This window comes from Mytilus edulis, chromosome 8, assembly GCF_963676685.1.
Source record: "Mytilus edulis chromosome 8, xbMytEdul2.2, whole genome shotgun sequence".
Lineage (NCBI taxonomy): Eukaryota > Metazoa > Mollusca > Bivalvia > Mytilida > Mytilidae > Mytilus > Mytilus edulis.
In genome coordinates, this window is record NC_092351.1 from 17,958,781 (window position 1) to 17,985,176 (window position 26,396).

The 26,396-nt window shown below is 31.2% G+C and overlaps 2 protein-coding genes across 4 annotated transcripts in view; both read left to right on the forward strand.

Annotated features, from left to right (window-relative positions):
* Positions 1-26,396, forward strand: part of LOC139484982 (FHF complex subunit HOOK-interacting protein 1B-like) — a 626,211-nt gene that overhangs the window by 165,481 nt on the left and 434,334 nt on the right. The window lies entirely within an intron of this gene.
* Positions 13,668-26,396, forward strand: part of LOC139484978 (uncharacterized) — a 131,245-nt gene continuing 118,516 nt past the window's right edge. Inside the window, exon 1 of the mRNA XM_071269044.1 lies at positions 13,668-13,778. The gene's annotated coding sequence lies outside the window, so the exon portion shown is untranslated. The remainder of the gene's footprint in view (positions 13,779-26,396) is intronic.

Genomic DNA, 26,396 nt, shown 5'->3' on the forward strand with positions numbered 1-26,396 from the left:
GCTAAACCAAAGCATACTGTCAAAGGGGCTATATATTACTATAAATAAAACAAATGACGGTATTGTGTAATAATTAGAAGACACAACATGAATTTTAATTATGCATATTATTAATATTTTTGGTGAAATAAGTTTAATTAAGATTTAAATTATATTAATCACTTCTAACAAGCTTTTCCGGCTTAAAAATAACCTTCTTACAAATTACATATGCGTTGTAGCCAAATTCAAAACAGTTAAAGATTTGTATAGGCTGTTAAAAGATTTGAAAATGTTTTACCTTGTAAAGGAAAAGTAACTTTAGTAATAAATATTAGAGTCAAGATAAATTTAACAACAATACAATTCAATGTCAAGAAGCAGATGGGTGTATTACAGATTATAAAATTACATATTTCGGGTTTGGTATTTCTTTACCACCATCAGATCCTGGGCTTTTTGCTTTTAAAACAGACTGCCATATCGCATTTTGACTCAAAACTTGTACTTAATTCTCTAATTTCTTAAACCTTTCTATCAAATGCGCTAAAGTTCATCCACCAAATTGCCGAAGAACGAACATACAGAATTAAATATTGATTTATGAAAATTCGAAAGATGTTACAATAAACAGGATGTTTTTGAGGTAAACCCTTTAAATAGGCATCAACACTTTTCATTTCTTTTCAAGATCGCTTCCTCAACAAAGTCGTCAGAGATAAAAAAAAAAAATTATATATATTTGCATTCAATACATGCAGAACTGATTCTTTTGGGTCTGATATGCAGCAGATGGATTGGCTTGTTAGTACTGTTAAGTCTTGTTGGTTATGAATTGAACAGAATATATGTGTTGTCTTTGTTTTTAAAGGTTATGCCGACTCTAAATATTGATTACCTACTTATACAGATTTGTCAACGATAAGCAATCCTTTTGCAACTTTGATGATTATTCTTAATGAAATTCACATTCTGAAAGTGGTGTATGCATACTTAACCCGCCCGCACAAGACCTACATGAACTTGAAAGTGCATGTAATCAAAACCTGATTTAATTATGCTACATGTTTTTCATCAATGAAAACATACTAAAGTCTTACGTGTTTGGGATATTAACACTACAACGAGTTGAATTCGAAATGAGCATATTCATAATTAGTTCACAACAGTAACCTCACAAGTATAATCTCATAATCTTGAAGGCTGCCTTCGTTGAATGATCTTTGGAGATGAGATTTTTCTTTGATTAAATAATAAAACTTTACTGATTAACGGAGTAGATATTTATTTAACTTATTTAATGTTTTTGCAGTAAATGATTGAGTACAATATTGTTAAGATTTTACGAGAATGTTTCCTATTCGATCCTAAGAGAATAACTAGTTTTGAACACATGTTATGTCGAAACGCAAGGGAATTTATAAAAGGATATTTCAATATTTTTGTTGAACTTGATACGTGAGCAGTTGAGCAGTAAATATTTATCAGCCAATAGGATCAAATTAAAAATTACTCATTTTTGTAAACACCCCTATTACTTTACAAACCGTAATGACACCAGGGACATGGTTCTAAAAAGAGGATAACTTGCCCCTTCTAATTCCAGTCCAAATTCAATGTCTTTAAAATAATAAATGAAAACGCCGTATAACTTTGTCAGTTCAAATAGTTACAAGCTACGCATGTTTCGATCAGAAACACAAACCCGTAGAAAAAAAACCAGTCAATGTTTGTGTATATTGAAAATTGATAATAACTAAACAAAACGAAAAAAGTCTTTCTTTACATTATCAAACAAGTATTGTATTCCAGACTCAAATTTAAAAGAAAAGGGAAAACACATAGCCTGAGCAAAAGATGACTAATTAAGGGCTTTTGCTACTGGCAGGTATAACAGGACAAATGAGCGTTTTTCTTATAATATATACATGTATATGTGTTTTAAAAAAACTTTTGTGAAGAAAAAAATCTGCATTTAATATGCATGCATATAAGTGTTATTTCGGATAAAAAAATATACAATAGTCCACCTGTCTTCATTTATTTCTTTCACCCATCATAAGATAATAAATGTCTAATTTATGACATAATTTTGCGTCATTTGCGAATATTATGAAAATTTGTAATTATGACTCTAAATATCATAAGTCCGATTCTATTATTACATATCTTGTGAAAATTACTTGTGCACTGACAGACATGAAAGGGATGACCTTAAATACAAAATATCAAGACAAGCTGCCGATAATAACAATGAAATAGTTTTGATACAGACAGGCAAATGTTTCACACACATATGGTTCTGTGTATGGTCATGCAGAGCTATGACAGAAATTTGCAATTCATGTCTTATAAAGTATTTGACTCTTTTTGTATCAAATCACATGAATGTCAACATTTTTATTTTTCTTTATTTTTCTTTTATTTTGAGATTTTATCATTTAAAATTCATAGTTAATTAAGTGATAGTGATTTCTTAAATGTGAATTTTATTGTTAAAAGTTAGAGGTTGATATCATATTATCAATAAGACACTTTTCAACCAGATACCGAATGAAATAGAAGTTAACAATTATATATCTATAGCCTTCAATAACAATAAGAAACACATATAACGCAAAACTATAAATGGACCAAATATTACTTACACATGTAAAACAGTTCAAACAAGAAAACTAACGGCTTAAGCTTGATTTATGAAAAAGAAGCCCAAAACGAAAAACAAATATGACAAATAGGAACATACGGGAACCCCAGAATTACAAGCTTCTGGCGTGATTCCACATGCATGCAAACATGTTTGCCGACTTAAACTCAGGGACAGCGTTGTAACACAGTAACATCAGAGCAAATAATAAGAGTCAGTTGAAAAATACCAAAGAAACAACTAACAAAAGAACTTAATAAACTTATAATCGATCTTCTAGTGAGAAAGCAATTACTGAAAGCGAGTGCAATGCAATAACAACTTAGATAATATAATGTATCTAAGACTTAAATATCAATCTGTACACATCCATTTGATTTAGTTTGTTTCTTGATACATCCTAGTTTATTTCAAATGAATTCACATATACAAACAAACATACTATTTGAAATCGTCAATTAATTAAAATTCAATATATTTAAAAGAATCTTTCACAAACAATTCATATGCAATCTGACAAGTGGTCATATGAACTAAATTTAAAAGATTTCAAACAAGGAACATATAGACACAGTTAATATGAAAATAAGAGGGTTGTTAATTCGTTAATATTATAATGTCATAACAAGTAATTGGATGTCCTGCAATTACCATGCTTAGCAATGACATAAGGTCATATTGTTGAAAGATCCCTGTTTAGATTATTAAAATCTTTCATTTTGCATTATTTTAAGATTTTTTTCTTTTAATAATATCATGGTATAAATTAAATACAATCAATTGGGTTAATGCAAGTTATATGATGCATGAGAATGGACAATGAAGTTGGACCATAACTAGAACTAAAGGAAAGAGTGATGAGTTTTATTTTCGTGATAGAATTCCTAGAAATGATCAGACCCGTTAAATGTTTCAAAGTAATAACTGCTCCCAAATGACGCGTTTTCTCTGTGTTGATGAAGAATGCGTATATACGTTGAATATATCATTTCAGAAATTTGCAATTCATGTTTTATAAATTATTTCACTTTTTTTGCATCAAATCACATAATTGTCAAAATTTAGAATATTTTTTTTATTTTTTTATTTTGAGACCTGAACAAAATTTAAAAGCTTTCAAACAGGGAACATATAGACACAGTTAATCTGAAAATAAGAGGGTTGTTAATTCGTTTATATTATGATGTCATTATTAGTATCTTTCATTTTGCATCATTTAAAGAAATTGATATCATGGTATAAATTAAATACACTCAATCGGGATAATGCTAGTTATATGATGCATGAGAATGGACAATGAAGTTGGACCATAACAAGAACTAAAGGAAAGAGTGTTGATTCTTACTTTCGTGATAGAATTCCTAGAAATGATCAGACCCGTTAAATGTTTCAAAGTAATAACTGCTCCCAAATGACGCGTTTTCTCTGTGTTGATGAAGGATGCGTATATACGTTGAATATATCATTTCTTTTAATCATGGCGTTGTCTGATCTTTTCCTATTTATGGGTTTTTAATTACTATCATCCCTTTAAGATTGGCCTACTGGTTTGCATTGTTGTAAGAAAAAATAATTGTTGACCGAACCTTAATGCTTTTAACATATACTCGTCTAATGAACTTGTTTTTTGTCTGTTCCTTATTTTAACCTCAATATAGATTGATTAATATTATAAAACACTGTAATTGAAAAAACACTAAAAACTACATTTTTGTTTAAAGAATAAAATTGAGAATGGAAATGGGGAATGTGTCAAAGAGACAACAACCCGCCCAAATAAAAAACAACAGCAGAGGGTCACCAACAGGTCTTCAATGTAGCGAGAAATTCCCGCACCCGGAGGCGTCCTTCAGCTGGCCCCTAAACAAATATATACTACTCCAGTGATAATGAACGCCATACTAATTTCCAAATTGTACACAAGAAACTAAAATTAAAATAATACAAGACTAACAAAGGCCAGAGGCTCCTGACTTGGGACAGGCGCAAAAATGCGGCGGGGTTAAACATGTTTGTGAGATCTCAACCCTCCCCCTATACCTCTAACCAATGTAGTAAAGTAAACGCATAACAATACGCACATTAAAATTCAGTTCAAGAGAAATCCGAGTCTGATGTCAGAAGATGTAACCAAAGAAAATAAACAAAATGACAACAATACATAAATAACAACAGACTACTAGCAGTTAACTGACATGCCAGCTCCAGACTTCAACTAAACTGACTGAAAGATTATGATTTCATCATATGAACATCAGGCACAATCCTTCCCGTTAGGGGTTTAGTATCATACCATCATAACATATATGAGAAGAACATAACCCGTGTCATGCCAACAACTGTTTTTAGAATAAATGTGTTTAGTTCCGATGCAAAGACCTTATCAATGACTCAATATTAACGCCAAAATATGCATATATATTTATAAACAAATGAAATTAAATAAAAACATAACAAAACACAATAACATCATCTTGATATTCATTATCGTTTTCATGGACAAACTTTTCAACATTGATCTAAAATCCAGGACGAAATAGAAATAAAAAACAAACTATTCCCTCAATTTTAACGTTTCTCTTACTGCATACAGTTGGCTGCAAATGTAAGAAATCAAAATACATATATCAACATTGTGGTCTGCATGTCAAATGACATTTTTATGAATAATTATCGTGTCTAATGTTTTTTAGTGACGTGTGACGCTTTTTCCGCAACGAATGCACATTTTTTGATACATGCATTCTCTAATTATACATCAAAACCATAATTAAGTGAAATTTTTATTGAAGAACTTAAAAAAAAAACCCAGAAGGTTCTATTTCGAGTAGTAGCAATTCGTACAAGGAGTTCAAAATAGAGTAGAGTAAAAATTTCACTGTCCACCATATGACTTCACAAAATGTATATTTGTAAAGGTGTTTATATGGGGACGAAGTCCCCTATTACAGTAGAAAATTCAATAAAAATAAAAAATAAAAAAAATCGGGAAAATTTCCCGAATTTTTCATTGTACTAATGAACTCAAAATCGTTCAATTTTTTTTGTCGGTTTTTTTTTAATTTCCGGATCTGCGCAGAACACATAACTTTACTTCCTTCTTCCGGTCTTGTTGTCGTGCGACTTTGATTAGTCTAGTAAAATATAGGAACTCAAGGAACACAATACTAATATATTTCATTTTTAATCATTCTTTGTCTTTGGTATGAATAGACGTTACCTGATCCCTAACAACAGAACCAAAATCGGAAACGTTACGGTATTTCCGTTTCTCTTTTTTAACAAATATTTAAGTTACAAAAATTAATCTAAACAAACTTCGTCCCCATTCACAGGTAATGCCTGCCTCATATTATTATTAATGGTTTGACAATGGTAAATTGGATTTTAGCATTCAAAATATACAAGGTCGTTGATTTAGGATACGTTTTTAATATCGAACTCCAAAGTGTGATCACTCATGCGGAACGCAGGAAATATTTAACGACATTGATATTTTATTTCCATATTCACAGTTTTCAATATCTATACGTATTCCGGATTTGCAACGGTTAAGCACGTCAAAGATATTTAAAAGATGAATACATTTTGTGTTTCTACAAAAGGCGTCGAAATCACCATAATTGTGAAAAATCTTTAGGATGCTCCTTTCCTATATATAATGAAAAGCTAAATTACAAAAATTCTGAACTCCGAGGAATATTCAGAAAGGAAAGTCCCTAAGCAAAGGGCAAAATTAAAAGCTCAAACATATAAAACAAATGGATAACAACTGTCATATTCCTGACTTGGTACAGGCATTTTTGCGTACAAAATGGTGGATTAAACCTTATTTTAAAGCTAGCTGAGCCTCTTACTAGTATGACAGTCGCATCAAGTTCCATTAAATTGACAACGAGATGCGAACTTGTATAACTCTCAGCCCCCTATTTTTCTACCCCAACCACTCCCGCACGCGTACACCTTTCACGTCTTATGTTAGCCAGCAATGATATCACAAAAGAAATTGTCAAATAGGATGTTACATAATGATGTTCTAGATAAATGTGATTTGAATTAACAAAGAGGCACAGGATTTAAATTGTACCTATTGACATCTATAAGCAATGTTTTGACACCGTCCCCAAATTTAAAGTATAATTTGTCAACCTCGGCGTCGAGAATATACCTTTTCATAACATGTCCATTAGAAGAAACACATGTGTTTGATTTTGAAAGTTTTTAACATAGTAACAAATAATTCCGACAATCACTACACATTTTTTGTTTTGTTTATATGTATATATCCTCTGTATTTCTTTTTAATAGTTTTTTAGAATAAAGTTTAAAAGTATTCATTTTCTAGAAAGTATCTTGAATATTAACATGATTAACGGCAAATACCAATCAAAGCGTATGAAATCAATTAAAGTGTTGTTTTTTTTCCGGAATTTTTTTCTTCAGATGCTAACTAGTCTATACTTTTGGAAAAAAAGGTATACAAGAATTAAACTAAACAAAACAGAAAAATGAGTCTTAACTTGAAGAGGGTGAATGTGGTGTATACGACAATGAGACAACTTTCGAACGAGACAAATCCTAGAGAGGTTAACTTACAGTTTTCAACAATTGACAATTATATACAGATATATATTCTCAAAATAAATGTAAGGTTAGTACAGAAAAAAGCAGATGTAACTTTTAAATTATATCCTATCAAAGTATCAGCTTACTTACAAACAGTATTCAACCTACAGAACTGAAATCATATCATCATCCTTTCTTATGTCAATGACTTATTGACTAAAATGCTCTCACTCAACATATGGACAATTTTGTGTTTAGAGGGTCTTGAATTCTTTTGACAGCTTCCGAATTGCTAATGTTTATTTTTTTTTCAGAGGGACCAAATCACTACTATATTTTAAAATTTACAGTGAAGTTTCATTCCCCTACTTGCTATATGAGGCAGAAAACATGAACAAAATGAATTTTGAAGGGTACAAAAATATTGCAAGTAACACATTGTCAACACTAAGGACTATGTTCGTAGACAACGAAAATAAAGGAGCGATAACTGTGTTACCGGACCATTTGATGTGTTTCCCTATGTTTTATTTTGTAACCCCAGATTTCTTTTCTGTAAATCAATTGATGACTTTTGAACAGCAGTATGATACTGTTGCCTTTATTTTTAACCAATTTATAATAGAGATTTGGCCTGCATTAGTCGAACGGTCACATGGAGTCCGAAAACACAAAAAAAAATCAAAAAAATCAGCATTTCCTGCAATGAAAATTATGCTTTGAGACGGGAAAGGGATAACATTAAATACAAAATACACAATTTCAAGAGAGACTTCCGATTATAGCTTTACAAAATTGATGAGACTAACAGTCAAGTGGTAAACACACGTTTACACATACATGTGATTCTGTGTATGATCATGCAGATCTATGGCAGGATTTTGCATTTTAAGTTTTATAAATTGTTTGATTTTTTGGCATCAAATTACATGAATGTAAAATTTTTATATGTCTATAAAAGACTCATCAGTGACGCTCGAATCAAATAAAGTTAAAAAGGCCAAAAACAATACAAGTTTAAGAGTATTGGGGGCCGAACAATCCTAATTGTTTTGTCAAATACAGCTAAGGTGTGGCCATTACAAGTGATTGGATGTTCTGCATTTACCAAGCTTAACACTAAAATAAAATCATATTGTTGAAAGACCCTGTTGCTTTGTCTACTGGTTTATTTACTTGAAACGATTTTTATTATTACCCCGCCACTTATGCTATGTGTTCTAAAAATTGGGTTTTTTTTCCCTAAAAAACTAGCGAAATATGTTCTAGTTACTACCTTTTGTCCGATTGTTTGATATTGATCGCTTGACTGATTTTGATTTGTGTTCACTCCACCTTTTAGTTTTAAAGTGAATTCCTTTTCCTAGTCATTACATTAGAATTCTTTAGAGTATTTAAATCGAACAGTTTTTGATATTGTTATTTCGCCGCTGAATAGTGTTCCCAAAAAGGGTTATCAGGAACGGAGGATCATCTTAGATTTAAGTGTAAGAGGAGGGGTGCTATCAACGGTTATATTGACAAAGACAGCTATTCAGGGAATGAGGTCCATTTAAACTATCCAAATGTTGATGCATTAGTAGAGCTTATTAAAAAGCATGATCGGAACTGTTTTATTTTCAAACGGGACTTGAGTACGTATGGCTAACAGACAAATTTTTATTGACTTACACGATGTACACTTAGTTGGATACAAATGGAATGATCTTTTATATTTCGATAGAGTTCTCAGCATGGGATTGCGATCAGCAGCTCATATGTGACCAGCCACGACATATCCAGGCTTATGGAGGTAGAACGTCATTGCGAGAAAAACGCCGTTAACTATATGTGACTAGCCACTTCCTGGTTTAAGAGGGTACATTGTCTAAAATTTGCTTTTTGTATATTTATCTAGAATATTCCGAAACAAAACTCTCTGTCATGCTATTATGGCTTATTTGTTGTAAAAGCAATGAAACGAGTCATTTCGAATACCGGTATGAAATGAGACTGTTCTATGACGACTTTTATTTATTGAAGGCACTAATTTATAAAACACAAAATTATTGTATTTATTGGCTCTTAGTGATGTTCAATAGCGTATTTGAATAAAATTTCAAACACTTAAATTTACTACAATGCAAAAAATACTTAGATCTATTTTAGAGCATGTAATTTTAAAGTTGTTAAAATGAAGTTAGTTTAAAATGTGTCAAAGTAAGCTTTAAGAATTCTTTTTTTTTTAATTTAGATTTATCATGCATGTCTGTAAACATAGTATTCGACGCGTAACAGTTTATAAGTAGGTGTTCTCATATATGCATTTGATACGGTGCATTTATTATGGATATATTTCAGACTTCATTTATGAAAGAAAATCTTTAGAGCAGAGCATTTTTTTTGTAGCTCTATTTTAGAACATTTAATTTTAAACTTGTTGAAATGAAGTTAGTTTAAAATTTGTCAAAGTAAGCTTGAAGAATTCCTTTTTTTAATTTAGATTTATTATGCATGTCTGTAAACATAGTATGCGACGCGTAACAGTTTATAAGTAGGTGTTCTCATATATGCATTTGATACGGTGCATTTATTATGGATATATTTCAGACTTGATTTATGAAAGGAAATCTATAGAGCAGAAATTTGATTTTTTTTTGTATCAATTTAAAATGTAGATTCAAATGTTTTTCATAAAATTATAATCCTGGTACTTTTGATAACTATTTACACCACTGGGTCGATGCCACTGCTGGTGGACGTTTCGTCCCCGAGGGTATCACCAGCCCAGTAGTCAGCACTTCGGTGTTGACATGAATATAAATTATATGGTCATTTTTATAAATTTTCTGTTTACAAAACTTTGAATTTTTCGAAAAACTAAGGATATTTCTTACCCCAGGAGTAGATTACCTTAGCCGTATTTGGCACAACTTTTTGGAATTTTGGGTCCTCAATGCTCATCAACTTTGTATTTGTTTGGCTTTTTAACTATTTGGATCTGAGCGTCACTGATGAGTCTTATGTAGACGAAACGCGCGTCTGGCGTATAAAATTATAATCCTGGTACTTTTGATAACTAATTTCATAAAAAACGATAAAGTAAAACTTCTTCAAAACTTATATATGATGTATAGTTCGGCGTCCACTAAAAAGAAGCCAAGGAAAGTGTTTATCTCTTCTTCACAAAGACGTATTTCATTGAATCTCGATATTTATCATGTTTATAATTTTTCTAACAATGACGTTTTACCTCCATAAGCTTGCAAATGTCATGGCGAGTCACATATATACCAGCGTGTTACAAATGCAGCTGCTTTCATGTATCAACAAATGGAATTCGATATAGATAACTATTTTGATGATTTTGCAGGGGTTGAATCGGTTGACAGTGCTGATAAGGCATATATTGAATTAAAGCGTTTACTTGATTCTTGTGGTTTAGAAGAATCATCTCATAAGGCTGTTCCCCCTAGTACTAGGATGGAGTTTCTGGGAATAATATGTGATAGCAGTAAACTTTTGTTACAAATTCCTGACGATAGATTAAAAGATATTCAGGAAATTTTACTGTTTTGGACAAACAAGAGATCAGCCAAATTACGCGATATTTAATCTTTGGTAGGAAAATTTATTTTTATGGCGAGCTTTGTTAGACCTGGGCGTGTATTTATGAGCAGGTTGCTCAATTGGCTCAGATCAGCTTACGATCAAACTGGTTATATTGTAGTGCCTAGTTGAGTCCAAAAAGATATATTGTGGTGGGTCAATTTTCTAGCTCATTACAACGGAATATCAATGATGATGTTAGAGGAATGATCGAAACGGGATGAAGTTTTTTCTTCTGACGCTTGCTTGTCGGGTTGCGGTGGTTGGTGTAGTGGAAAATTCTTTCATCAAGTTTTTCCGGAATTTATTATAGATTTTAATTTACATACGTATTACTGTCTCGAATTATTTTTATAGTATGTTTAAAGTTGTGGGCGCATTGCTTTAGGGGAAAGAGAATTCGTATTATGTGCGATAACATTACTTCTGTTACTGTAATTAACTCTGTTAAGTCCAGAGATACCTTTTTACAGTGTTGTCTTGTGGAACTTTGCTATATTGCTGCTATATACGATTTTGAGATTCGGGCTGTTCATTAAGCAGGAACTGAGAATAGTTTACCAGATTTTTTTTTATCGAGATGGCATACATCGGATAAATTCGCTGCATTGTTCTATAATGCTGTATCAGTATCATTAGAAGGGTTTAGTGCGGAAGAACATTTTGTTTGTTCGCATAAATGGTAATTACATTGGTAAAGTTTATAATTGAACAAACATTGGACAGTCAATAAAAGAATTTTTGATTGCTTTTCAGAATTAGAATTATTACAGTTAAAAGAGGAGGATAGAGTTTCTACTAGAGCTGCATATGCGCTAGGATCGAAAAAAACTTATTAATTCAATAGAGAGCCTTTAACTATTTTGCACTTACTTTAATATGAGTTATATTCCTGCAAATTTGGATGCTATTTGTTGTTATGCACAAATTCTCATTCGGTCTTTTAAATATGTAGTCTATTAAGAATTATATAAATGGTGTAAAAGTTATGCAATTAATGTTGGATTATACCTTCGTATATGCCTGTTGCTTCCAATTCTTACCATCGTAAATGCCAGTTGCTCGCTGTGGTGTACATTCAAACATTGTTTATAAATTACTGATTAAAGGATTTTCGAGAACCAAGTTACATATGCCACGTACAGCTTTACCCATTTCGTCAAATATTTCATAAGAGATGGTGAAACCTCTTAATTTAGAAAGTTGTTCTGATTATGTATTTTGGTGTCTTTTGTGTTTTGCCTTTTTTTCTTAATGTCTAGGAAATCTAATTTAGTTCCAGATTCTAGTTCACAATTTAATAAGAATAAGCAATTGAAAAGAGGTAAAGTCTTTGTTGGTAACGACATTGATATAGTTGTTTTTGAATGGACTAAGACTTTTCAACATGGAGAAAGAAAGTTATGGTTCTTGTGATATTGCCAGGAGACAAATAAATGTAAATAAATCCGGTTTGCTGTTTAGTTTAGTTTAAACATATTTATTTATAGTGGATTTGGAAACAAGTTTTGCAACTTATATTAATCCCTTTTCACTTTGCGGGTGCCAGTGCTGCCTTGTAGCGGCATAAGCCTGCTCTTTTTCGAAATCTACAAGGGTGTCTTTAACGTGCAAGAAATATGGCTCTCTCTTAACACGGGCCAGCCATTTATCGTCCCCTTCCGACGGACTATCATCGTTTCCTCGAGACCATACTCGCAAATGGTGTCAAGGGAGAGCCGAAAATTCAGTTCCTGAAATTTTCATCCCAGACGGGAATCGAACCAGGAATCTTTGTGTTAGTAGTCTGATGCACTAACCACTACACCACGGCTCTCTTAAAATGAGCTGTCGTAGTAGAGTAACGCTAACTTGCCCCAATCCATCTTCAAATGGTCTTCATTTTCTTTCTGCAGTTCACGTTTCTTATTTCGTTTTTGTTACTGCAATTATTGTTAAAGAGAGGAAGGATGTCTACGATACACTTGACCTAATTATGTTAACCTTAGATTTTTTTTTATATAGATTGGTTTTCCCGTTTGAATCGTTTTACACTAGTAATTGTTGGGGCCCTTTGTAGCTGTCTGTTTGGTGTGAGCCTAGGCTCCGTGTTGAAGACCGTACCTTGACCTATAATAGTTTACTTTTATAAATTGTGACTTGGATGGAGAGTTGTCTCATTGGCACTCATACCACATCTTCCTATATCTACTTAATTTTCAAGTATTGTTGATAAATTTTTTGTCTATCTCTTTTGAATTCAAATACATATACTAGTTTGCACTAAATCTACGCTAAATAAAGACATGTGATTTTCTATATCAGGTCGAATATGAACTTGTCCTATTTGGTACTCTTGGTATTTTCCTGTTGATGCAGTATAATATTAAAAAATAGTTATTTTTCTAAATAAAGATTTTGGAAAATGTATATATCTAGTATCTTGATTTTTCAGGTTTATGTATCTTTCAAAAAAAATCAGATTTACGTTAAATAACTGAATCGTTTGCTTGCTGATTTACTCTTTTCCTTTGACCACGATGTTGCCTGACCTTTTCAGCTTATTTTAATCATTCCTTAACATTGTCCATTTGGTTGTATTGTTGTAAGAAAAATAATGCAGATATTTGTTGAATGAACCTAAATGCTTTTACAATATACTTGTCTAAAAACTTGAACTTTATTTAAATTTCTACCCCATTTTAACCTTCATATATCGACTAATATTATAGAAACACTATAATGAAAATAACACTTAAACTTCATTTAATAATTTGATTTTAAAAAAGAAATGCATTTTTATATATTGTATAAACACATACTATAAGTAAATTCAACAAATCAGAATTATGTCAACTTTAATATATTTATCATCATCAAGGACTACTTTTTTGACATTGACCTTAAACCCAGGTCGATATACTGAATTTTTGTAAACATGGATTTATGAATTCACAAAAATTCAAACTTTTGCATCGAGTTAAACATTACCCTAACTAGCATACAGTTGACTGAAAAGGTAAGAAATCAAAATACATATATAAAAAAAGTGTGCTGCTTGTAAAATTTAATTTTTATGAATAATTATCTTGTCTAATGTTTTTCAGTGACGTGTGACGCTTTTTCCGCAACATATGCACATTTGTTGTTATGCATGTATTTCTACTTCAAAACCATAACTAAGTGATTTTTTTATTTAAGAACTTAAAACGTAAATGTTATATATTTATATATATTAGTAGTAGCAATAAGTATGAGGAGTTCAAATACGGTAGATTAAACAGGTAAATGTCCACCATAACATTGATCATGATGTGTTTAAACAAAGATTTTTTAACGGTAATGGCGGCATTGCATTTAACAATGGAAATTTAATTTCAATTATGTACATTATTGAAAATAATAGTGTTTTTTATATAGCAATAATAAAGAAGCCTAACTATAGGATAACAACACTCAGCTGCATATCTTTATCGGTATTTTGTTATTATTCGTTACCATGGTTACCTTGAGAGTATTTGTGCTGGTTAAAATCTATATTTTCTTTAATAAATTAGTAAATTAAATAATTTCTTATATATTGGCTGTACAGTGAACGGAACATTGCATGTAATCGTACCGTACCGGACCATACCTTCCAAAAATACACATCTTTAGGAATTACTTTTATAACTCGCTCTCAATTGATGTCACCTATAATGCGGAACATAGTTATTAATAATTGACGACATAAATAGATTTTGCTAAATTCTCAGGTAACAATCTCAATGTTCATTCCCGATACTGATAATTTTGTGCAATTGTTAAGGCAATTTTACATTGTAAAGATATATAACATTTAAATACTTGTTGCGTTTCCACAGAACGCGCACATTCACCTTAATTGTGTAAAATCTTTGAGATTCTCCATTTAGATAATGAACTGTACTGAACTATGTGTAATGGTTTGGAAAAATTGATAAACAATAGAAATGTAAATAGCAATAGTTGCTTTAAAATATGTAATTTTGTAGTACTTGTCAAACATCTTCAGTAGATGTATTTCATTTGTTAAATTGTTTGGGTATGTTGTTCAATTTATCCATTCTCTGTTTTATTAATAATGGGATTATTTTATTCTACTACAATTAGTGATTAAAGTTTATCACTTGATAAAACTGTATTTAAACACACATTGTCCTTGCATTAAATATTAAGAGCATTACGTATCCAGTTATACGTATATCCAAATAACAAAAGTAAAAAAAAGAAACAACTAGCAACCAATTGACAATGGATGTTAAGATGCAAATATAAATAGGAATATACAGACAAGAACAAATAAACAAAAATACAAGGTCTATTTTATACATGCCATTGCTAATCAACTATGAAATCATCGCTATACCTTTTCAAGAAAAAAATGTTGAGTTCAACCAGTCAACGAAATGGGACTTCAATATGGTTGACTTATTTCTTTCTTCACAATTGAACATACGTAGCACATGCGCGCGATCTCTAGCTAACGGTCAAATTGATAGTCTTATGAATACAAATTCAAATGAGGTTGTAGTATTGACATGCAAGCCAATAATACATCAGCTTTGTCTTGGGCTATACAAATTAAATTAAACAAATGAACAAACTGTTATTAGAGTAAACAAATTCCATATTTCTGCCTTAGTAAATCTTAAAAAAAAGATGATAACCATATCTTAGTATTTTTGCTAAATCTTTCTAAGCAAAAATAATCAAGAAAATGCACTCCTCATAATGTTTACATAATGTGTTTAAAATAATATTTTTTAACGGAAATGACGGGAATACAACCGAAATGAATAAGTGCAACGCTGATTTGCCTAATTAAATAACATGTATCATCCATAAAAAAAAACCAGTTTTCATATTTCTTATTCTTCTTTTACCATATACTAAAATAATCCAGAGAGAATTTCATTTGACGGCGTGATTCCCGTAACTATAATATTTAATCATTTTTGTTTAAACGAAATAGCCGCTAAGTTGATTAGAAATAACTGGAATCGTTTAAGGGTTTGCCGGGGCTATTTTTAAAGAATATGGCTCTCAGCCAGCATAAAATAAGTTCAAAATTAGTGAAAAACAATTAAAGTAATACGTAAACTTCTACTAATGTTGACTTTATTTTAAATTAATGATTGCTTAATATGTAATTACAATTTACATTATGCATTTCGTAAGAATGACTTTATATAATGAATTCATTGGATAATTTTTCTTTACATTGAGAAGATTATTAGACTACAATTGAACAAAAAAGATTTCATGAATATATGTAAACTGAAGGAGATATATGCTACACGTTCATTTGGTAACACTTTACGAAAGACTATGATACACTTTAATTGCAATACTCATATAAGAAGACCCTTTATCAGTACTGAACGAACAATGAGATGAAGAACAACGATCAAGAGTTGTTGACGTATTTTCTAAGCTATGTTAAAAATTAATCTAGAGTTGTCTCTCTTTGTCTGTTGTTAATGATAATTCACAAATACCAAAATTAAAATACTACAGACTTTCTGTATATTATACTCATTTGTGTAGAGGTTCCATCCTCTGTATTTCATTTACAACTTATACAAAAACAATCCTTTTAATTAAACATACATTTTATTACACCAACTTGTATTTACATTTTCATTTCTACAATATACATTTTTACTTTGTGGCATTACTTCTATAATATTTTGTTGAGGCGCCAGGGTGACTACCGATTACCTATACACAATGACTATCAGCTGACCTATGTTGACATAGTGTCATAAAACCCCTGGTAGTTAAACACGGTTACACCACCACCTACCATGGGGAGTGACCGGGGAAAACACTCGTATTACCAATGCTCCAGTTATTAGTGCCCCACCTGTTGGCAGATAAGATGAGGTTGAGGAGGTCCCAGAGTCACCCATCTGTAGACCCCACCGTTACCACAAACCACATTTTCCAAACCTGCAAATTTTAGAACTTGTCAGGCCGAGTGAAATAATCCCCCAATCTCTACCAGTCTCCCTGGACCGCCACATGGGAGCCCAAGTCAGCTACCAAATCTGACATGGGTTCTCACCTCCACAAAATTTTCATTATTGAATCTTTAAAAAAGTTGATTTTGTTGTGCGTAGGAAAGACTCAACACCCCCCCCCCCCCCCCCCCCCCTGTATATTATTTAAGAAAATCTGATTTCCAGTTTGTGACAAATGAGTTCCATCTGTTCTCTATAAAGACACTTCACTTGCCCTAATGTTCTCATGTAATATAGCTTTACCCTCGTTTTCTATAACAAAGATTTTGACCACTAAAGTTCTCTTTTTCTGTTCTGTTCTATTATTGCACCCACATTCAAAGGTGCAAAATGCCAGTATCGCACTGTAGCATTGAAGACCATATTATAATAACCTTTTTTTTTTAAAAGCCTGGCTACCTAGGGTAGACTATTTTACATGTTCAATTAAACCCTTCCCGGTCAATTCTAAATTTGTCAAATCATTAGCTCCACAGTGAATAATAATAAAATGAGGAGATGGTGAAAAAAATTTTTTTTTTTTTGCAACAGTAGGGAGCGAGTCCAAATCTTAAAGAGACTATAGCTAGACAATAACAAGTGGAAACAAGGAGTTATCGTTCATAAACTCGGAACAGTAACTTATCAAGTCCAAGTTGGAGATTTAGTATGGAAGAGACATATTGATCAGATTCGTGAATTCGTACCGCAGGAAAACAAAGACATACCAAACATACTTGAAATTACCATATCTAATATTGACACTGAATTATTATTAAACTACAATTGTACAAAAAAGATTTCATGAATATATGTAAACTAAAGGAGATATAGGCTACACGTTCATTGGGTAACACTTTACTTAAGACTATGATACACTTTGTTCTAAAAATAGATCAAAGGTACCAGGATTATAGTTTAATACGCCAGACACGCGTTTCGTCAACATTAGACTCATCAGTGACGCTCATATCAAAATAGTTGAAAAGCCAAAAGTACAAAGTACAAAGTTTAAGAGCATTGAGGACCAAAAATTCCCAAAAAGTTGTGCCAAATCATCATGATATTCTGATGGAATTAGGTTTTGAAAAATTTAATGAGTAACTAGGACACTAAGGTGGCCTTTGCCGACAGTTTATCTTTAATTACACTGTGCATGTCTTTGTATTTGTCAACTTGTACCTTTTCTAACAAAATAAATATTTAAAATCATATTAACACCCTTCGTAAACCTTCATATAGATATAGGAAGATGTGGTATGAGTGCCAATAAGACAACTCTCCATCCAAATAACAATTTGTAAAAGTAAACCTTTATAGGTCAATGTACGGTCTTTAACACGGAGACTTGGCTCACACCGAACAATTAGCTATAACGAAAGGGCCCCAAAATTACTAGTGTAAAACCATTCAAACGCGAAAAACATCGGTCTAATCTTTATGAAAAACGAGAAACGAGAAATACGTATAAATTACATAAACAAACGAAAACTACTGTACATCAAATTCCTGACTTAGGACAGGTGCAAATATGTCTACCCATATTATAGCAACTAAATATGGAAAGTGCACTAAAATGACAACTAACAACTAAAAAAGGATCCATTTTCATTTTGAACTTTTTAAAAATTTCATATATATACAAATATTTCGAATAAAATCTAAAACAATAGATGAAAATTATGAGATCAATGTTAATGTCATAGTTTAAAATAGCAACCCTTTTTACATTGACCTTAAATCCTGAATGCTTGGCGCAATTTTCTGTATACGTAAATATTAGTTAAATAACTTCAACGCATTCTCCTGATTGGTACATTATTTTTGCCATACATGTATACACCTCTTGACTAGAAAGGTAAGAATTAAAAATAAATCAACAAAAACATGCCATTTTAAGATCTTTATGTTATAAATAATTATCGTGTCTAATATTGTCTATGAAACGTTTTAATGCACCAATGCACTTTTGTTGATATGCATCCAATAATTGTATTTCAAAACCATAACTAAGTGATAATTTTATTTAAGCACTTCAAACATGAAGATTATATCTTGAGTAGTAGTGATGACTAAAGATTTTAAATGTGGTAGAGTTCACAAGAGAATGTCCACCATATCATTTTACCTGATGTGTTTAAACGAGAATATTTAACAGAAATGGCGGAAATACACATAAAATTGAATTATTTGTTATCTAAATAATATACATTATTGAAATTGATACTGTTAGAGTTCTTTAATCTATTACTAATTAATATCTTAAAACTGTTTTTATACACTGGGTTTATGGCTATTGTACATGTATACTAAAAGTTAAGTCGCACACTAACTATGAAACGAGTGTAATTAAGTGCGTTTGAGGCATATTAATGGTTTACCTGCATCTAGAACAGTCCAATAAAAAACTTTAAATGCAAAAATGTATAAAAAGTGTGTTGCACTTAACTGCAAGGTTTGAACAATAGACAGACAAAAGAAATCTGATGTTGAGTGTATCGTTACCACAGAAAGTACATAAAATGTGCATGATTTCGCGATTTTCTTTTTTTTTTAATTTGTTGTTAAAAATTGTCATTTTATAAAAATCAACAGAAGTTGAATGCTACTTGTAATGCACAGTAATTGAGAATTTGTCCTTGATATCATGTTACATAACATGTTTACCTTTAGATTTATTTACGAAAATGGCCGGTGTACAAAACCCAACAAAATACAACATGTACACGTATAAGTTGCAAAAAATGACAAGAATCATAACAAGGGGTTTGTCGGGAAGAATTGCAAATGATAGCTATTGACCTCGCTGCTCAGCCGGTATGGATTAATTTAAGTAAACAAAATTAGAATACAAGAGATATATTCATAATTACTATTAATATTTACTTGGTTTTTAAATGAACAATCCTATAAAGAAATTTAAAATTTTCATATGCATTTCGTAAGAATACAAAAGATTGATCGGAAAAGGATATTGGTATTGCGTTGATAAAACTATTATGCTTATATGATAGCAAGTGTTTGATAAACTAGTGTGTTAATAAAGGGATGTGTAGGTAACATGTTCATTCGGCAGCAAAACCCATTCAATAGATATAACAAAACAGACAGTTTACCAGACCATAGCTTATGCTTTTTTCCCCATTATAATGTTTAGGTGCATTTGGTATGGCAAAAAGTAATGAGTAACTTTGACACTTGCGTGGTTGATGTCAAATCTTCTTTTTGAATCACATAGTCTAACTCCCTTTAAATCGTTTGGATTTGTCTATCTGTGTGTTTTTGTGAATTTAAGAATTAAACTAATATTCGTTCCCATTATCAACCTCTTTATATCGACCCATAATTTAGCTAATGAAAATCGAAAATAAACTTAAATTACACTGAATATATTTGTCTCTTTAAATTTTCTAACATTTCATAAACACAAATATTGATTAAAGTAGATAAAAAGCAACAGAAAATATGTTATGCTTTTGATATATAATAGTTTCTAAGACCAACTTTATGTTACATTGGAAGCATATGGAAGCAATACATTGTTATCAAAGCAATAAAAAGATTGTGGTTATATTTTTATGAATACTATTGAGTATCAGAAATATTAATATGGAGGAGTAAACAAGAGAACAGTAATGTCCTCCTAGTTAATTATGTGATTGAACCTAGATTTTTGTGGTAGTGGAAAGGCGTTCTATTCTTTACGTTATGTAAATTATTAAAACTAATACAGTTTTCAAATTGTATATATTTATTTTAAGTTATAATATGTTTTTCTTCATTTGCGTTAGAAACAAGCCACGTTGTTATTCAAATAAACAATGGGCTGCATGTGATTGACGTCATATTTGAAATAGAAACGTCTGGAAATCAATGCATTATATTTGTCAAGATTTGAAACTTTGCTTTCGCTATAAAGATATATTCAATCCTACCCATGTTAAAATAAGAAAAAAGCATGTCATGAAAGAATTTTGTTTTAACCATTAAAAAATGGCAATTAAGTATGGTGTTAAATGGGTGTTGCTAATTGATATATAATCATTCATACAAACAAAATTTTAGAGTTTCATATAAACATTTCGAAGCATGTTTACGCATACTTCTAATACAATCCCATCGACATATATATTGTACATATATAACATGATATTATATAAATCCTTTGTATAATATATTTGACTTTGGGATTGCATTAGAAGTGTGTACATGCTTATGAATAGAGAAACAAAAACAGCATAAACTGTATTATCTATTATGTAACTATCAAAATAAATAGCTGAAATGAACTAGATATGAAATTATGAAAAATTCTCTTCTTGGACAACCCTGATGGTCAGGAAAATTTGATAAAAAAAAGAAGCACACTAGCGCCTACCTACATTCAAAATGTAGTCATTACACCTATATTTGAAATATAATAAAATAATGTAGAAACAAGCAATCCAACCCCATTGAGAGATAAACCTCTCCATAGTCATATTTAGACAGTATATGAGGTAAATCTTCTGAAAATAAAATACAAAAACACTGTTTTCTGTGTATAAATACAATCAGCAAACAAATTATATTGTATTCCTGTGATAAGTCACACGATCAGTCAAACATTAGTGCAATGACTTTTTCGCTTAACCGGAAAAAGTGATGACATTTTTTCATGTAGCCTTTTTTTAAGAATACGATTTTTCCAAGTAATTTCTTTCTCTACATATAACGTGTTATCATTTTATTTGGTTTAAGGATCCTATTTTATTAAATTTTGTTATATCAGTTTTAATAAAGATCTTGAATATTCCTCTTTACACAATATTTAAATAAAATGTTAGCTAAAACTTATTACAAAGCTAAACTTTTATACATGTAGATTTAATCAACATACACCATATCTATTTATTACTGTATATAATTGATCAATGTTCAACTATCAATTCTACAGATTTTTTCTATATGGTCTTTGACATTGAACAAAACCCGGAAATCGGAATTTAAAAAAAGTTACTTTAAGAAAGAGTCCAACTTATTGTAATGAGGATTATTTGTTTTTGAATATTATCAATTCAATTCAACTAAATGTTTCTTTTATCATAAGTTTTTTTGACAATGAAGGAATATTTACAAATTCTTTCATCTGTAGGATATTGTTTCACATCTGCTTAGTTCGATTATTAAAATGTGAACAATTATACGGAACTTGGTTAGTAGTTGAAGTTTTGCATATCCTTAAGTTGAATTCTAATATAATATGGTTTAAAGTTCGTTTATTATAAGGAATGATGACTTGACCGTTGTCCATGTTAAGAGAATTTATTAGTATTATATTTTCATCTTGATCTCGTACTCATTTTCATTTTCATCTCTAGTGAGTTTTTGTTTGTCAAAATCAACATATACATCCTTATCAAGTTCCAATTTAGCAAATATTTTATTTGCAAAAGTGTACTTCCAACATACATACTTTATCTATCTATATTAAAACCTTGATAAAAAAGGATACATAGATAAGCTTATACATGTAGCTTTACATAATTCATAAATTTCAAAATAAGGATTTCCTGTGCCCACAAGTTAACACTTTATAATATTTCAAAAGTATACTTCGTTTTACACTATTGAAATCTGCTGCTAAAAGATAATCGTAACGACATGAGTGCAGCATTCCTCTTTATATTTCATATGATATTCATACTTAAGTTTTTTTTAAGAAACTTTTCCCCCATGATGACTTACTGTATTGAGAAATTAAATATTTGTAGATGAGTGATTACTCAATGGTAGTTGAAGGTTGATTATACAACATGTAATTCATGAAATATAAATAATTTACAATCAATTTCATAAATATAATTGAAGTACGTTCTGTTGATGTTTATCGAAGTGCATTTTATTGATGTTTATCGAAGTGCATTCTATAATTTGTCTTTTTCATTTTTAGCCTTGACATTGTCAGTTTATTTTCAATTTATGAGTTTGACTGTCCCTCTGGTATCTTTCGTCCCTCTTCTATTGATGCTTATCAAAGCACATTCTATTGAGGTATATCAAACGGCAGTATTTAAAAAAAAAGAATAATGAAGGAGATCTGGTATAATTGCCAAATAGACAGCATGTCTGAAATTATCAAATGACACAGAAATTAACAACCATAATTCACTGTACCACCTTTAACAAAGAGCATAGCCCATATCCTGTTGTCAGCTATTAAAGGCCCTGAAATGACAAATGTAAAAAGAAATCAAACAAGCTAACTAACGACCTAACTAATGTACAAAAAAGGACGTAAAGCAGATACGTAACACAGTAACAAACGAAAACCACTAAATACAGGCTCCAGACTTGAAACGTGCACAAACATACACCATGAAGCGATGTTTAAAACGAAAGCTTGATCCCAACCATATCCTAACCTGGGACAGTAGTGTTACAGTACAACATAAGAACAAACTAAGAAAATCAGTTAAAAGGGTACAGATTTGAGAGTACTCGCAGTTACTACTGTACAGCTATTTCAAAGCCAAAACAACTAATAAACAAATCATACATCTAGGACTAAATTATCAATCCGTACACATCCAACATCCAATTGATTTAAAGTCATCATAAACAGTCATAGAAAAACACGAACTTGTACAATACCAACGTACAGGTATCGACAGATTATTGATCCATGAAACTGCATATGTATATGACAATATTATTTAAATTGCTTTAAATTTACTGGTTAGAATTACAAAGTTTTACAAATATAATTTTAAAACAAATAAAATCAATATTCAAAGATCTAATTACAGTGTAATTTGTAACCTTTAAGAATAAGTTTACTTGAGGAATCGATAAGTTTACCAGGCACATTTCTAAATTTCTGGGCACGGTAAACAACATTTATGTAAAAATGGGAATGTGCTATACGGTTACCGTTTCAAATAAGTATTCTACAGATGCAAGAAAACTTCAAAACCAAATCTTTATATATAAAGAAGAATTTAGTAAAGGTTTCAAGTACTTTGTGGTAACGAAATCCCTGATTACTATATTACCAGAAATACATAGATTACGAATATTATGATATAACACGCCACAACTGACACGGCCATAGTGAACGAGTTGTGAAATGTAAACGGTAAATTTTAGTGTTTCCCGATAAAACTCTAACTCCAAGAAAGGACAGTTATTACTGTCTACATTTAATTTTTTTAAAGTAAGTTCCTTTCGGTAAATGTCGGCAGTATATTTAAAAAAAATTATGATTATTTAACGAACAAAATATCCTCAAGATAACAGTAAGTGTGTGTTATTGATTACTAATTGCATGCTATTCAGATGGATCTTAAATGCGTTTAGTCACAAACAGTACAAAACTAAGTCTGCTATCAAAGGGGCGCACCATGTACCCATAGGAATACATACAACCTTTCGACAAACTGTGTTGCTGTTTATTTTAAAATTGATAGTATATGTTTATCAGAAAATGAACAAAATCAGATACATGTATTACATTAAATATTCAATTTAGTACTTGAAAACGAAATAAGTAACATTAAAAGTTTATCTTAAGCATATGTTTATATTTGTTTAGAAATGAAGATATGGCACAGCAAGAGCAAGAAAATTTTTATCGACATTCCACACTTATAGTAGATGATACAAATGAAGTTTTCCTGGAATTAATTGATCTACATTTATCGAATGAAAGCCTCAATCTTATCCAGTTCATCGAAAATTACCAGCATGAAATTTATCATCTTTGTTATAACAACATCACCTGCTGTTCATGTCCAACTAAGGCAAAAAAACCAATAGGTTCCCCACCAAATAGAGTTCTACATCCCCCTCAGTTAGACATTCTTTTCGATATCAATAAAAAGCACCCAAATCACAATCCTCATAATCGGGCAAAACATTGTTGCTGTCCGGTTAATACTCAATTACAACGAGATGATCTAGACCTAACAATAGCAAGATGTTTATTAGTAAACTTCTCTAATGTTGTACCGGATCATTCCCAAGAAAGATATTCGCTGGAGAAATTAATCAATTTCAGAAACAACACGTACGGTCATGCAACGAAAGGAACAATCTCCAATAAAGAGTACAGCGATAATAGGGAAGAAATTGAAGCATGCATTATGATTCTTGCTAAAACATGTGGGAGAGAAGAGGATTTTCGGCAGAAATTGAAAGATGCTAAAGTCAGAACTTTAGACGAAACAATTTGTAGACAGCTTCAAACATCACTTTTGCTCTCTGCCCAGAGAGAGGAAGAGTTAAAGACGGTAATAATTTATCTGATTATAACTTTTGGTTTCAAACAAAGACAAAACCATATATATAGTTGTCTCCTTAATTGTTCTCGTAATTTTATTTGACGAAAACAAATAAGATTTTTCTTTGTACTTACTCGAACAAATATTAAAAAAGTCAATACTTTTATCAATATTGACAATATGTATATCTCACATCTATATTACTAAAAGAAATAACCGATTTCATTGAGCAGCAACTCTTCTAAAACCTTACCAAGTCAAAATATTTGTGATATGAAGCATGAATGTAGTGTTTTGTACTTTGATGTCTTTGAAACAATTTTCTTTTACAGAAAACGCCGTTTTAATTTAGATAATAACCTAATTCGGAAAATGTTATTGATCCAGGTCTAATACGATTTGTCGCATGATCAGTCGACTGACTGCCCGCGAATTTTAAAAAACTCGTTGTTTCAACACTTGCCTATTTGTACCGCATTGGTGTCTTTCGCATCTCTGTCAGAAACATTTGTTAACTCATGTCAGTTCCGAATCACTGACTAATGAGATGATGATTCTTTTGGGACAATTTCGTGAGAATGAGGCGCTTTTCTGGATTAACCTTCACCAGGAACACTCAGAGCCTAATATTTGAAAGGGATAGTGTCATACATTTCTATGGATCAGGCACATCTAGGCTTTAAAATAGATATAGGAAGCTGCGGTGTGAGTGCCAATGAGACAACTCTCCATCCAAATAACAATTTAAAAAAAAAGTAACCCATTATAGCTCAATGTACGGCCTTCAACACGGAGCCTTGGCTCACACCGAACAACAAGCTATAAAGGGCCCCCAAATTACTAGTGTAAAACCATTCAAACGGGAAAACCAACGGTTTTAAACCCTGTTTTTATATAGGCCGTTATTTGAAATATACTTGCAGCCAAGGAACACTAGTTTTGACCTCAAGATTCCTTGTAAATCTGCAGCAAGTACGGCTTTAATCCATAATCTGTTTTTCTTTTCAATATTTGCTCAAATCCTTGAATTGTATTAAAACCAAACATTCTGCACATTCCTGTCAGAATCGTGTTATTTTGTGGCTATCGTTTGTTGCAATAGCTGTATACCAACTATGGTTTTTGTTCAATATTTTGTACACAAGTCAGGCCGTGAGTTTTCTCGTTTGAATTCTTTTACATTTCTCGTTTTCAGGCCCTTTATTGCTGACAACGCAGTATGGATTATACTCATTGTTGAAGGTCGTACAGTGATACATATAGCTGTTAATTTATGTGTCATCTGGTATCTGGTAAGATTTATCTCATTAGTAGTCATACCACATCATCCTAATTTTATAATTATACGAAATA